The sequence below is a fragment of the Corvus moneduloides genome, chromosome 8, assembly GCF_009650955.1.
Source record: "Corvus moneduloides isolate bCorMon1 chromosome 8, bCorMon1.pri, whole genome shotgun sequence".
In the NCBI taxonomy this organism is placed as follows: domain Eukaryota; kingdom Metazoa; phylum Chordata; class Aves; order Passeriformes; family Corvidae; genus Corvus; species Corvus moneduloides.
The window spans coordinates 16,732,881-16,746,738 of NC_045483.1; the positions used below are offsets into that span (position 1 = coordinate 16,732,881).

A 13,858-nucleotide genomic window follows, 5' to 3' on the forward strand; every position below is an offset into this window, starting at 1 on the left:
GAGTGAGTGGAATATTGCTGTGGTTGGGATGGGATCCTGGGAAAGGGACACGATCTACCAAAGGTGGGTGGGTACTGCTGTGTGCAGGCTGTGGACAGTGGAGGTGACACCTGCCCCAGGAGCTGAGGGTCTGCTCACCAGATAAAGAGGAGCTGGGCAGGTCTGAGGGATGCTGGTGAGGCTGCCTAAACCCAGGTGAACATGAGCTGTGGTCACACCAGGAGCTGCTTGGTGCCCCCAGCCTTGACCAGGACTGCTCCTGCACCTCCTGGCTGGCAGGGAGGGATAGTGTGGAGCCACCAAGCTCTGCCCAGAGCCAGGTTCTATGTCCAATATGTCTTGTCTGCTCCCCATGCCCTGCAGGGCTGCACCTGGGTGCCAGCTGCTGCCTGCCGTGGGTCACACAAAAGCCCTGATACAGAGCCAGGTGCTCTGCACAAAAGCCCTTTCCAGATCTCTGGAGCTTCAGGGGAGTTCCTTCATCACAAAACCCATTCATTGTCCATCAAATCACTTGCATTTACTCACCAAGGTGTATGACTGCCTGTGAGAAGAAAAAAAAGAACAGGAAAAATATAAAAAACCCCCTAAAAACTGCTTTATGGAAAAATCTCATAGAATACAAAAATGAAGCCTGAGTTTTATAGAAAGAGTCCCACAGAAATTATAATGTGACGTCTACAGAATTTTATCAAGAATTATTACTTGTTCTTTTCATCTAAACCTGTATTCCTGCTAGAGATTTCTGCAGCAAGCCTGAAAAGTCCACTTATAAAGCAATACATTATCATTTGGACCTTACATAAAGATTTCCAGAGAAATTATTCCTTCTGCAAATCAATTTCATATTAGAACAAGAGTTCACCTTTAACATTCATTATTATTGTTCTAACCGAACATTTTTATAAAACATTCTTTTGCTACCTTGCACATGCACTTCAGTGAAGTACTGCAAGATAGGAAAGATAATTACCTTTGTATCTTATTGGATGGTTACCCATTAAACACACCTGTAATGGGAATGCACGTTGTTATCTAAGTTCCCACAAACATATTTATCTCTCATAGCAGGAAATGAGTTACATTCGGAGCTAGATTTGTATCTTTATTCATAGAATGCCAGCTGTGATGAAACTATTAGAGCCATTAGTAAGCAACTGTCAGTCCCAATATACCAGTGGATGCCACAGCCTGCTATTCCTAGGTGGGAATTCAATAGCCTGCCAGGTTGACATAACCACGTACAGCATCCGGCTGCTGGAAAGGACTTTGGCACCTCAGTGGTTCACAAGAGACTCATCTCCCAGAGCAGGCAGACACACAAAATGTATCAGAGACTGAGGTTAAAATATGACATAATTTTGTAAATTGTATTAACCAGACTCATCATGCATGTATCAGCTTTGAATTTAATCTCAGCATTAGCTGGCTATTCCCCAGAGGTACCTTGCCAAGAAGATGTACTTTCCTTACTTTCCTATTTGATTTTTATACTACTAATCCTAAGCAAACTTGAAAAAGCAGAACAGTGGTTAAATCCCCCTCTGGTTTTGCAGAAAGTTTGTGGAAGTTGGAAAAGGGCTTAGGAAAGGATAATTTACCAACAGATACATAGCTTTCAGATCAGATTTAGCAACATGGCCAGTCTTACGGAAACAGGACAGGCCTTGCTACTGAAATCCTTGCAGAGTTATTGCTGCATCCATGACCCTACAATTTGTATGAGATGCTGCCTCTTGGCACCAGCTGCTCAAGATGCTGACGCTGTGTCCTCAGCAGTAAACTGGCACCAGGGGGGTGAGCAGGCTCCTACGATGTGCTGTGGCTCATGTGGCAGGTGAAGCATTTCCATTTGGTAGTCTGTTCTTTTTGGTTTTGTTTTTTCATTTTGTTTTCCTGCCACCCGACAGATGAGTTGGCTTTTGTAATCTTCTGAATCATGTGATCACTCGTTGTCTTACTGAACTGGTAACAACACAGGACTTGGGAATGCACAGGGGAAGAAAAGGGTACTTTACCTTGTCTGCCATTTCCCTTCTCATCCGTCTGTTCATGCTCCGAAGTCTGACTACAGCAGAAAAGTGTGTGATCCTTGGGGAGTGGGCTCAGCCAAATGCGCTTTGCTCATGGAGGCTCAGAGGCAGTTGCTGGCACAGACAAGGCCTAATGCAAACCTAAATTCGCAAAGTCAGAAATTTTAGGTAAAAAGAACGTAAACTCTGGTTTCTTCCGCTTCATTCCCCATCCCTTTGCAAGCTGCTGTGGTAACCTTTAAGAGAAGTGTCTCCAATGAGACATGACAGTGAGAGTATTGGAAAGGCGCTTCAAGAACCATCCAAAATAGTGCTTTTGCTTGCCTGAAGCATGCCTGTGATTGTCAACTCACGTTAACACACTACTCCCAGAGCCTTGTTACTGAGAGGCTGATAGCCTTGGTACAAGAAATTGTTCCTTCAGCTGCAAATCCAGTCCAGCTCACAAACAGGCTTTGGCTCCATCCCGGAGCAGCAATGTTGGGTTACCTCTGTCCCCCCCCCCCAGTTGTTACCAGAAGACTTGAAAGAGCACAAACAAGGGAAATTACCACCTCAAAATCAGCAATTTCACACTTGAATGAGAGAGAGTTCACCTTTAACAAAGCTAAATTAAATAAAGGTAAATTAAATTATTGTTCCATTTGAACAGTTTTACAATACTGTGAGACTGGGACTGAAGGCACAGCCCTCTGTCAGGAGAAAGCTCTTGCTGATGAACCCGACCACCAGCGGGTCCAGAGCCCACAAACCCAGCTTTAGAGAGTGAGTGCCAGACACCAGGTTACTCTACTATAAGTAGTTTGACGTCCACAATGCACAAATCCAATGTACAAATCCCAGCATCAAGTGGAAGTTCTACTGTGCTTCAAGAAAGCATTATTATATTTAAAAGGTATGGGATATTAGGCGGTCAATGGGAATTAGATAAAGAAAACATTTAAAAATGGTTAAAAAATTTATAATGCAAGACTGGATATGTTTCTGCAGATGAAATACTTTCAGGGGTTTTTAAGAACAGATTTTTTTTTTTTTTTTTTTACATTTTAAACTGTCAACACTCTTCTGAGCAAACACTCCATTCACACTGAAGTGAGGATTTATGTGGAGATAAAGCCTTAGGGGCAGATTCTTAGTGTGAACTTGATTCTAGTGTGAACTTGCACCTTTATGATGGAGGATGGCTCTGCTTGTTTGAATAGATGTCCTTCTGCTACTGCTGTGAATCACTGCTCTTAGTGCTGACAATACACATGACTCCAGCAAGCTCTCCACATGAACTCCATGCCAACCTATCAACAGCATTTCTTGCCTTGGACTGAGTCAAAATTCTTCAACAAGTTTAGAGGACAACTGGCAAACACCTCATCTCCTATTGAAACAGAGGGAAAAAAAAGCAACAGATCAAGTGATTAGTGGACAAACACGCAACTATTTCAGAATAAATGAAAAAAAACCAGTTAGACTGGAAAAGTAGTCTTTTTTTGTTGTTGTCTTGGAAGTATTTCCAAAATATGATTTTGATGAAGTTAAAGGTGATGAGTTATACAAGCCCATGTTGAGACACCAATAAAAACACGTACCTGCAGAAACCGCAAAAGTTAAACATGCTGGACAATTATTTACTTCATTCATTCAGCCTCATCATTCCAAACTAAACATTCAAAAATGGTCAACAGTTTTGGAAGAGCGTGTTTGTAAGGAAGGCACCGCCTGCAGAACAGTGCCAGGTCTGTTGGCATACTCAGGGCAACCGCACACCAGTGATGCGGAGTTCTGGAAGGGAATGGAATTGTCAAACGCACCCCAGGGAATTTCATCTAGAGCCAGGGGAGTTATACTGGAATGTGAGTAGGCACAGTTAAGCCCAAACACAGAATTGGAGCAGCTAATTCATGGTACTGTTAATTCTTAAGTTAATAGGATGCATGTAAAAATGTTTAAATATATGCTGCATAAATACCCATGGGAAACAGACACAGAAGTGCTCATGCTGTTTTTTTTTTTCTTCGTAGCATATTCAGAACCACAGTGTTCCTGCAGCTGATTATGGTCCCTCCCTCAGACTGGAGAGTTACTGGTCCATTTCAATCTATTTTCTTTGTCTTGACCAAAATCACTTCATTAAAAAATGAGAGGTTCCTTGGAAAATATGCATAATATTCAGTGCAATAGTACTTCAAGGCAGAAGGGAAAACCTACAGGAATGCTATTTACCTGAAAACAAACACCTCCTCAATTAAAACTGAAAGTATTTGTGTTTCAAGGGTATTATAAGAAGTAACTTAATAATAGGGCAATTTAGGAATATACAGAGGGGCTAACAGCTTTATGTGGTTTTGGTGTGCTTTATGCTTTATATAAACATTCACAAAACATCCAAGTTTGAAAAAGGGGAGAAATATTAGAAAGTAAAGACTGAAATATGCCTTTTCATTGTGCAGATTACAAGTCTATGCACAAAGTTATGATTTCCATAAATAAGGAAAGAACGAAGAAGTTTGGGGAATGTATTTTGTAAACCACCAAGTATATAAATAGTTGTATTAAAGTCTTTGCCAATCAAGTTGTCAAATGGAAATTTCTACAGTCAAAACTTGAGTTCTGTAATGACAGCATTTTTACAAGTTGGCAAGTAAGGGATTCATCCAAAGCCTTCTGAAATCAGTGAACATTTTCATGGGCTTGAATAAGTACTTTAACAGGATATGCTCCATAATGCAAATGACACAGTATTCTCAACACCTATCTCTGCAAAACTGCTTGAAGCTTTATAATCAAAGTGGATTGTTTTCAGCTTAGAATTTTTCAGCATATTAAAAAATCAAAGCCTCATTGAGGCTCTAAATGCGTATTTTTCAAAACAGTATTTTTCAAGACTTTCTGTATTTCTTTTGCCTATATGAAAAAAAAAACCCAGCTAATGAGTAGAACAGAGAACCAAAAGTCATGAAATCCAGGCTGGGTTCAAACCTAAGCATGATTTTGTGCAAAATAGCCTATTATTCAGTGATGGAGATAGTTTTAAAGTGCCATAGGAATGGTCTCCTCCAGCACATGAAAAGCAAAGGTTTTTCTACTAACAAAATCTGCAAAAACCAATTAAACTTATTCTTTCTTCAATTATCTGCAATCCAGCAGAGAGTTTTGCAGAACAAATGGCCTAGAAAGCATTCATGAGTTTTCACTGGCTGGTATGGCTCCTGCAAATACCCACTAAGAAATTGCATTTACAAATATCTCCATATGTTATAGAATTGGAAATTTTAGGATGCCTTAAATCTCACTTGTTCATACAGAATTACTATCAAGTGTGGGATGTGGACTTGAATATTAAAAAGTAAAAGTAAGAATTGGTGATAAGATCTCTTTCTCTCACATAATAAACTGGCATGAGGAAATAAATCCCACACCTGATGTGAAGGGCAAATGAGTGTGGGACCCAGAGGTTCCCTGCCTGCTCCACTTAGTGATTATTGAGCTCAAAGCCTGACCCAACACCAGTGCACCCCAGAAAGAAGGCAGTTACTCCAGAGAAAATAATCCTTTCAGGCTTGTTCAAAGGTTTATGAAGGTTTGAAGGCTAAATGCAGCCCAAAGACTGTAGTGCTGATATTAGGATAAAACATGTAATTTTCAGAGTTCAGTAATAAGGAAAGAAGTTAGTGCTATGTAATAACTGGACGATTTTTCCATGATGGCTTTCAAAGTATTCTCTGTATTTTCAGCCAATAAGGTATTTCTGGCTCTGGTTATTTTTGCACATTGCTCAGGCAAATTGCACACTGAGACATGAAGAAGAATGGTAATTTAGTTGTTAGACTTACCACACTTCCCAGAATGCTTTGCCATTAACAGTCCCTTTTGTCCATGGTTCACACCTGCCTTGTAAGTAGGAGGGAGGGTTTCAGGCATGACTCCTGAGCATGATTAGTATTTTGGTTTAGCTAACAAACCATAAGATTCACAGGAAATAAAGATTTTTATCAAATCATACAAACATAGAATGGCTTGGGCTGAAAAGGACCTTAAAAATCATCTAGTTCCTAATCCTTTGCCATGGGCAGGGACACCTTCCACTAGAGCAGGTTACTCATAACCCCATTTAGCCCAGTCTTGGACATCTCCAGGGATGGGGAGTCCACACCCTCGCTGGCCATCCTGTTCCAGTGCCTCACCACCTTCACGGTAAAGAACTTCTCCCCGGTATCTAATCTAACCTTCCCTCCTTCAGCTTAAGGCCATTTCCTCTTGTCCTATCACTTCATACCTTTGTCAAAGGTCCCTCTCCAGCTCCCTTGAGGTACTGGAAAGTGCTGCAAGGTCTTCCTGGCGACTCCTCTTCTCCAGGCTGAACAGCCCCCTACTCTCTCAGCCTGTCTTCATAGGAGAGGTGCTCCAGACTTGGGATCAACCTAGTGGCCCTTCTCTGGACTCACTCCAACAGGTCAATGTCTTTCTTGTGTTGGGAGCCTCAGACCCGCACAAAGTACTCCAGATGGGGTCCCAAGATAAATCAAAATAAAAGTGCAGTTGGGGCTATTTTATTTTCCTGAGGCGAGGAAGTAGAAGGCCATGGTTCCCACTGAAGCAGAAGTGAAGCCTTTATTCCACTGGGAGATGATTAACAAGAGCAAGTGCAGAAGTTAAAAGCTCATGCAGCACTCACGATGGTGGGAGAACCCTGCCCTGCTCTCTCTGAATGACTCAGTGTGCTCACCTAGAGGAGGAGACGCCCAGCCTTCCTCTGCCTGATTCAAACCACAGATTTAGGAACTCAGGGGTTACGGACAACAAAGATTCAAGTCCTGCCTTCAGAAGACTGGAATGCCAATTCCCCCCATCATTGATAAATGCTCTGACCATCTGAGTGTCGAATGGGACAGACAGAAAAGCATGACACCTTCCTCACTTTGTAAATCAAGTATTTCTCCCCACAAAGTTCATCAGCTGAAATTAGCCATTAAATTTTATCAGCAATTGTCGATCAAATGAAAACCTCTGGTAGGTTTTCTGAATGCACAAGAGACAATTACTATAGGTTTGAATAGCTGCAAGTAAGCAAAAGCCTGTAGCTGTATTTTATGCATGCTCAATTTATAAAATGTAGTTTCTGATGTATATTGTTTATATATCTGTATTTATCTTACTGCAAAAATCAGACACCTTTGCTACAAAAGTAAGTCATTAGTGAAATAAGCACTTAAACTATTGGCTAGAGGTAATACTGAAGGTCAGGAGCAGTTACAAAGTAGGACATTGCCCTGGAGTTACCTCAGCTTTTAATTTCCTTCAGCCATAGCCAGCCTGTGCTCTGCTTATGGGCAGTCTGGGAACCCCACCAATAAAACCACTGAAACAAAACAAATCCAAAAAGCCTGCCCTTTCATACACAAAAAAATGAACAAATCTGCTTTCTTTACATGCAAGTTGCCAACGTGGTTTGGTATTTTCTGTGGTTGTCTCTTCACATTCTGCCTATGCTAAAATAGTGAGGGAGATGGGAAAGCTGTTACCCAGGGTTGTAAGTTATAATGGACATATAACGCCCAGCATGTACCATATGTTAAGGTAATATGACACTACTTTATTTAACTGCTTTGGACTAGTAGTAGTCAATAATTGTGATGAAGCTCTGATCTAAACAGTAAATTTCCATTTTTTTTTTATGTCACTGCTTTTAGGTTTGATTAGCTATGTGAAAAATTCTTTGCTATTACCAGTAAAAAGCTCTAAGATGGTGTTTGGTGCAGATGTTTTGTCTTTAACCTGCAATAATTGAGACAGATGAAGCAATGATATCAATGTTGCACATTTCCAAAACTGTCTTGTTTTAAAAAACCCAAGAAAAGTCACCAACCACTCGTTTGACAACTTGGTAGTAGTACCTGATCTATCCAAAACACAAGCATCTCCTGCTTCCTGGTTTTCTCATCTAACCCTCAACCTGAAAAGAAACTGGGGTTCAAAATGAGTGAAGTAATTGCAGAGATACTTATATGAACTTAATTAGGGAAGAATGCTAATGGCAGAAATTTAGCACTCCAGGGTTTTGCATTTAGGGTATTTTACAGGAGAGCTCTCTGGCAACATAAAACACAACACGAGCAAGTGAAACCTAAAAAAGGCAGATAAATTGTGGCTTGCTTTTCATAATTATTTTCTTCAAAATAAATTACTAGTATTTGACCTACTAATCCTATCAATTTGTTAACAAGCCTGTATTTCAAATTTATTTGCTCACCTCCGCTTATCAATTTCTACCAAAACCCATTTGAAAAAGATTGAGAAATCATGAATGGAACACAGAGCCGAGATACCCAGTGAGCTTCAGCTGGGATCTAGCCTGCATTAACTGGGTGACACAAACAAGTGGCAATGACTTCAAAGTAAAAACTGGGAAGCATTCAGAGCTGAAGGGAAGGGCTGCAGCTGGCTTGCTGCACTGCCAAGCCCTGCTGCAGCCTCTGTGCTGGCTCAGCAAACAAGGTCTCCCACCAGCACTGATCTGGCTGGCTCACAAACAGGTCCCTCTAGACAGACTTGAGATAGATTCTGTTAAACTCTTTAGCTTTCTACATATTGTTGAAAAGGGTGGGATTTCATATCCCATGTCCAAGACAAGCCTTGGCTTCTTTCTCACCTCCTAAGTGGGGCTCAATTCTGACAATCAAAGCATGAGAATGCCATCACAAATAGAAATTACGTAAGCATGGGCTATGACAAGATCAGCAGGGAAAAAAGCAAACATCCCCAAGGTAATTCAAATAATAAGCTAGTGGCAACAAAAAGGAACAGCAGATTTAGTTACAATGACTGATCTGAAGCTCGCAGTGTTATCCCTCAGGGATTTTTGTTCCAGGATATCTTCAATATGTAGCTTCTGCCTAGCTCCTCAAAAATGAGAGAAGCAGCACAGCAATTCTCTCCACTTCCCCCTGCCACCACCTTGAACCACTGTTTTTAATCAGCCTTTCTTTTCTTCTCTGAAGAGGCAGAGATATATTTAAAAGTTGCACCCTACAGACAAAAGTCATTATCTTTTTGCAGCAGCTACCTATGTATCCTTCCTTAATATTAGACTCACTTTGATTTATGAAAATGTGCTGCAAATAGAGGATTGACACTGCGTGTAGCTAGGATAAGGACAGACAAGTCAAATAATTAATGAGTGCAAGTGACAACTCAGTTCTAAAATGCCTGTTAAATTCCCCTAAGTTACTCTGTGTCTTGAGAAAATACAAAATAAAACCTGGTATCTAGTGAAGAAAAAGAAACGAAACCCCTAGAAAAAATGGTCACAAATAACCAAAGGGGTGATTTTATAATCTAGGGAGATTCAAAGTGAAAGCTTCTATTTCTTTATCATTCTACAATTACATACCTACTGTATTATGAATGACAGTAGATCTTGAACATGGTGAAGGGCAGCAGAACTATACAAGTAATGCAGATTGTTGCTGTAAGTAATGACAGGAGAAATTAAACAAGGATTGGTTGTGCTGCATGAAAGTAGCAATTTCATCTTCCCAGTACACCTACAAGTATGAAAATGCTAACTGAATGTATGATTAAGCATAGCAGCCATGCTTATGTCATATAGAATTAATAAGCCCTAACAATAAAACCAGCAACACATTAACTAAGAAATTCAAGGAAAAAAGATAAACTGAGAATACCTTTGCACCATAAAATGGAAAAGTCTCGATGCATCAAGGTGCCCTGAAGACAGGGAAGAGAAACACAGAAAGCTCATTTTTTCTTTTGAGCAATGATGTGAAAAACAATGGAAGCAATTACACCTTCAGATTCCCAGCTGCAGTGTACCCACTGCCAACAGTTACAAATGAAAACCACACACAACTACAGCTACCACATGCGGATGAAAGCAAAGAGATAGAAAAATTCCAACGCTATCATTTTCATGTAAAAACTTACTCCTAACACATTTCCCATGTTTTTGTGACATGCCTACAGCAGTTTATGCAAAAACAACCAGGGAATGAGGAACAGAAGACACAGCTGTTGATGTTGCCTCAACACCTTTGATTATAGGATGGTGTTTAACGTTTAAAATCCCATATAGGAAAATAAATGTCTTCTAAACTAATTTAATTGAGATTTTAGTTCTGTGCCTGAGACTTCTTGGCCAACATTATAGCCTGTTGAAGAAATTGGCTTCGCTTTTTGGAATGAAGAATTAAAGGGTGTTAAATTTGTCAGTGTAAGAAATGTATTAAAACATCCCCTGTAAGGATGTGAAACCCATCACCAGCAGAAACTGGGCCAGCATGGGCAAGGAGATGATCAATAGGATGAAAGCAAACGTCCCCCTGGTAATTCAAACACAGCTTGGTTGTAATACCCCAGGAGATTTCAGCCCCTATCTGGCAACTAACAAAGCAATTATTAACTTGGAATCCTTTTCACATATTTACAGGAACTTCCAGCAGCAGAAGCTACTGGAAAGAGAGTTTTCACCTTCCAGAATGTGCTATTTGATGTAACAGCTTAATGCATTTCAACCAATATGCAGAAATATGATATTGAATAGATCCTGAATCCTAAAGCAAAGCCACCCAAACCAAAACAGAATGAGCTTCTTTATAAGCAACAGGAACAAATGTCTGTTATTACTTTAAAACTTTCAGTTTGAATGAATACCGACTGCTTTCAGTGCTTGGGAGAGCTTTTCTTCCATGGTAAAAATTGCCAGAAAAGTCAGAATTTCAAAAGAAAAGTGATGAAGAACACTTTATTGATATCAGTACAATTAGACAATGCAATAAGCACTACACAGCAGTACATGTAGGAAAATACTACTGTTTACTCAAATTTTAGCTTTATCTAACATAGCTATTGAATTAAAGAAAATAATTTCAGTTCTTAAACTCTCTAAAATATTGTACCCTAGAAAAATTAAACCTCACCATCTAAGGAAATAAAATTAGGTTTCTCCAACTAAAAAGCAATTCCATCAAAATGCTCTCTTAACAAAGTAAATTTCTCCTATTCTGCTACTGCGTTCATCTATGTTTTACACAGACCACATTTATCTGATATGATTAAATAACTTTTCTATTAAAATATGTTAAAGAATTAATATTATGCATTTAATATCACAAAACATGTCTTGTCAGGGTGTTCAAGTATCTGAGCAGGATACTTCTCCATCTTGGCATGTAGGAAGATTTGGGAAAAGATCCCTCTTTAAAGCAGATGAGCAAGATGACAAAATTAAGTTCCTTCTTTGCTCAGTGTGGCACATTACTCCTAATCAAGGCCAACTATTAAAACTCCCAAGCAGTACAGATGCTGCCACCACAGTCTTTGGAAACCAGGAGTGTGAGGTTACATACATTTACCAGAAGACAACCAAACCCAAGACCCACATGTTTGAGTTTAAACCCCATGGCTTTCAAAAATGACTGTGCTTTAGCTACTTTATATCCAGCTGGATTGATTTTCCAGAGGACAAAACACAGTTCTTGATGTCCACAGTATTGCTACTGACACAAAACAAATAGCAAAAGAAATTAATGTTCTAGCTCTCTGCTAGAGCAGAGATGGAATGTACACTGAGTAAACTCACCCATTGATAAGATGTTTGAATTACATACACATAGCTACAAATAGCTCTGTTCTGGTAATGCCAGTGGAGGCTAGATTGTTATTATCCATCGAACAGAAGCAGCCAGAGATCCTGGTGTGAAGATAACTAACAACTCTGAGAGAACAGATTAATCTCTCCTGGTTAATAAGAAATCATGTTATAGAACTAAAGCAGAAAATAAATAAGAAGCCCTTAAATTAAACCTGAACACCATATATCTACAGAATCTAGGACGACTCTCATGGGAAGAAAATACTGCACCAAAAAGTAAAAGTCTATTCATCACTCACTGCAAGTACCAAATCATTAAACTGATGTCAGAAAGAAAAGTGGTAAATGAAGCCTTGATGTAGTAGAATACAAAACACACGACATTCATTGATATATCCTATTATTATGCATATAGTTATTAACTCTAGTAGTGCAGAATAGTCCAGAACTTAGTTTGCCCAACTTATGTGAACTTCTCCCACTCTTCCAGGGTCTAATGAGCAACTACTTCACCAGATTATCAGAACAAATTTCTCCATCTTCCTTGATCTGTTGTATTTTACATAAAGCCATTGGGGTTTAAAGAATTCAGGAAGAACTTAATTAACAATTTGAAAGGTGCAGATCGCTAGGGGCCATTTTTGCTCATTAATTTAACAACAAAACCTACTTCACTATTAATTAGAACATTTCTAACACAAGTGAAACAGCTGTGTCAGTCCAGGCCATCTTGTTATTATTTTCTTATACACTATGAATATTTAAAAGTGCAAGGAATTTCAGTAACACATATACCAGTACAGACCCTGAAGTAAAAAAATAAATTAGAAATAGACTGAAAAGTTACTTGACCCAAACAAATTTATTGGAAGAGAACTAGGTGCTCTAGAAGGAAAAACACATTATTGTCTGACAGTCAGGACATGAAAACAGAGGCTTTGAGGGACCTTTAAGATATTTTAATTTTTTCAAGAAGGAGTTCTGAAAGCATATTAAATACCACAGCTATGAAGATTAACAGTGGGTATAATATTTGCTTCTGGAGCAAGTCAACCAGTACCAACACCAACTATAACTACAGAGAAGGAATCTCACCACTTTTGGCCAAAAAATCAAACATTCTAAGCCCCAGCACCAGCCATTCGATCCCTGGCTGAAACAGGACAAGGCAAGCCAGGCTTGCTAAGCTCTTTCCAAATATCAGTCTTGAGGCTGTTGACTGGTCAGAGATCAGCTAGAATCAATCTCCTCTCTGAGGTTTTGCCAGAGTCTTTTACTGGTCTCAAAAACACATTACGGAACTCTTCATGGAAAGAAAAGACACTTTCAAACCCCAGCACTAGTTCCAAGAAGCTGCTTCTCCTTTCTCCATATTTGTTTGCTAAAAACCAATTTATATTTGCTGACTTTGCAAATCCGCAATTATTTGTGATATACATTTATAAGGTATGACTTTTTTCTTCATTATGTGCATTTATAATATCTACTGTTAGTTAAGAGGAACGTCTGACCTCTCATTAAACTGTTTCAGTCTTCATCTTTGCTGCCATCTGTAGGTAACTTGAGTGGTACAAAGGTAACAGTTCTGTGATCAGGACCTGTGATGAAAGCACAATGGTCTTGTTACCTGTCCCTTCTGATTTTAATGTTCAAATTAGGCAGAAAAAAAAGAAAGATAAAACATACAACAGCTTGTGGCTTTGCCTCTTCTTGCACCTCCAAGTAATCTTGTAACCGAGGTAGTAAACAAAATAAGGAAAATTAAGTTAGAATCACAGAATTATAGAATGGCTTGGGCTGGAAGGGGCCTTAAAGATCTTGTGGTTCCAAGCCCCCTGCCATTGGCAGGGATGCCATTCACTAGATCAGGTTCCTCAGGGCTCCATCCAGCCTGGCCTTGAACACTTCCAGGGATGGCGCATCCACAACTTCTCTGGACAACCTGTTCTGGTGCTTCACCATCTGTCCACTAAGAAAGAACTTCTTCCTAACATCTCATCTAAAACTGCCCTCTTTCAGTTTAAAACCATTTCTTACTATCTGCCCATATCAAAAGTCCCTCTCCCTCCTTTTTATGGGCCCCCTTAAGGTACTGGCAGGCTGCAATGACGAGTCCCCAGAGCCTTCTCTTCTCCCCGTGGAACAACCCCAGTTGTTGGATCCATGAGGAGGATCCACGCTATTTTACAGCATTATTACACCATGGGATACACCAGAACAT

The 13,858-nt window shown here is 39.7% G+C and overlaps 1 long non-coding RNA gene across 1 annotated transcript; it reads right to left on the reverse strand.

The window, feature by feature from the left end:
- Positions 1-305: 305 nt before the first annotated feature.
- On the reverse strand, positions 306-13,446 carry LOC116447073. Its single transcript, XR_004241475.1, has 3 exons — positions 13,149-13,446; positions 3,200-3,405; positions 306-2,174 (listed from the first exon to the last, which is right to left on the reverse strand). It is a non-coding gene; the product is annotated as an uncharacterized LOC116447073 (long non-coding RNA).
- Positions 13,447-13,858: the final 412 nt, after the last annotated feature.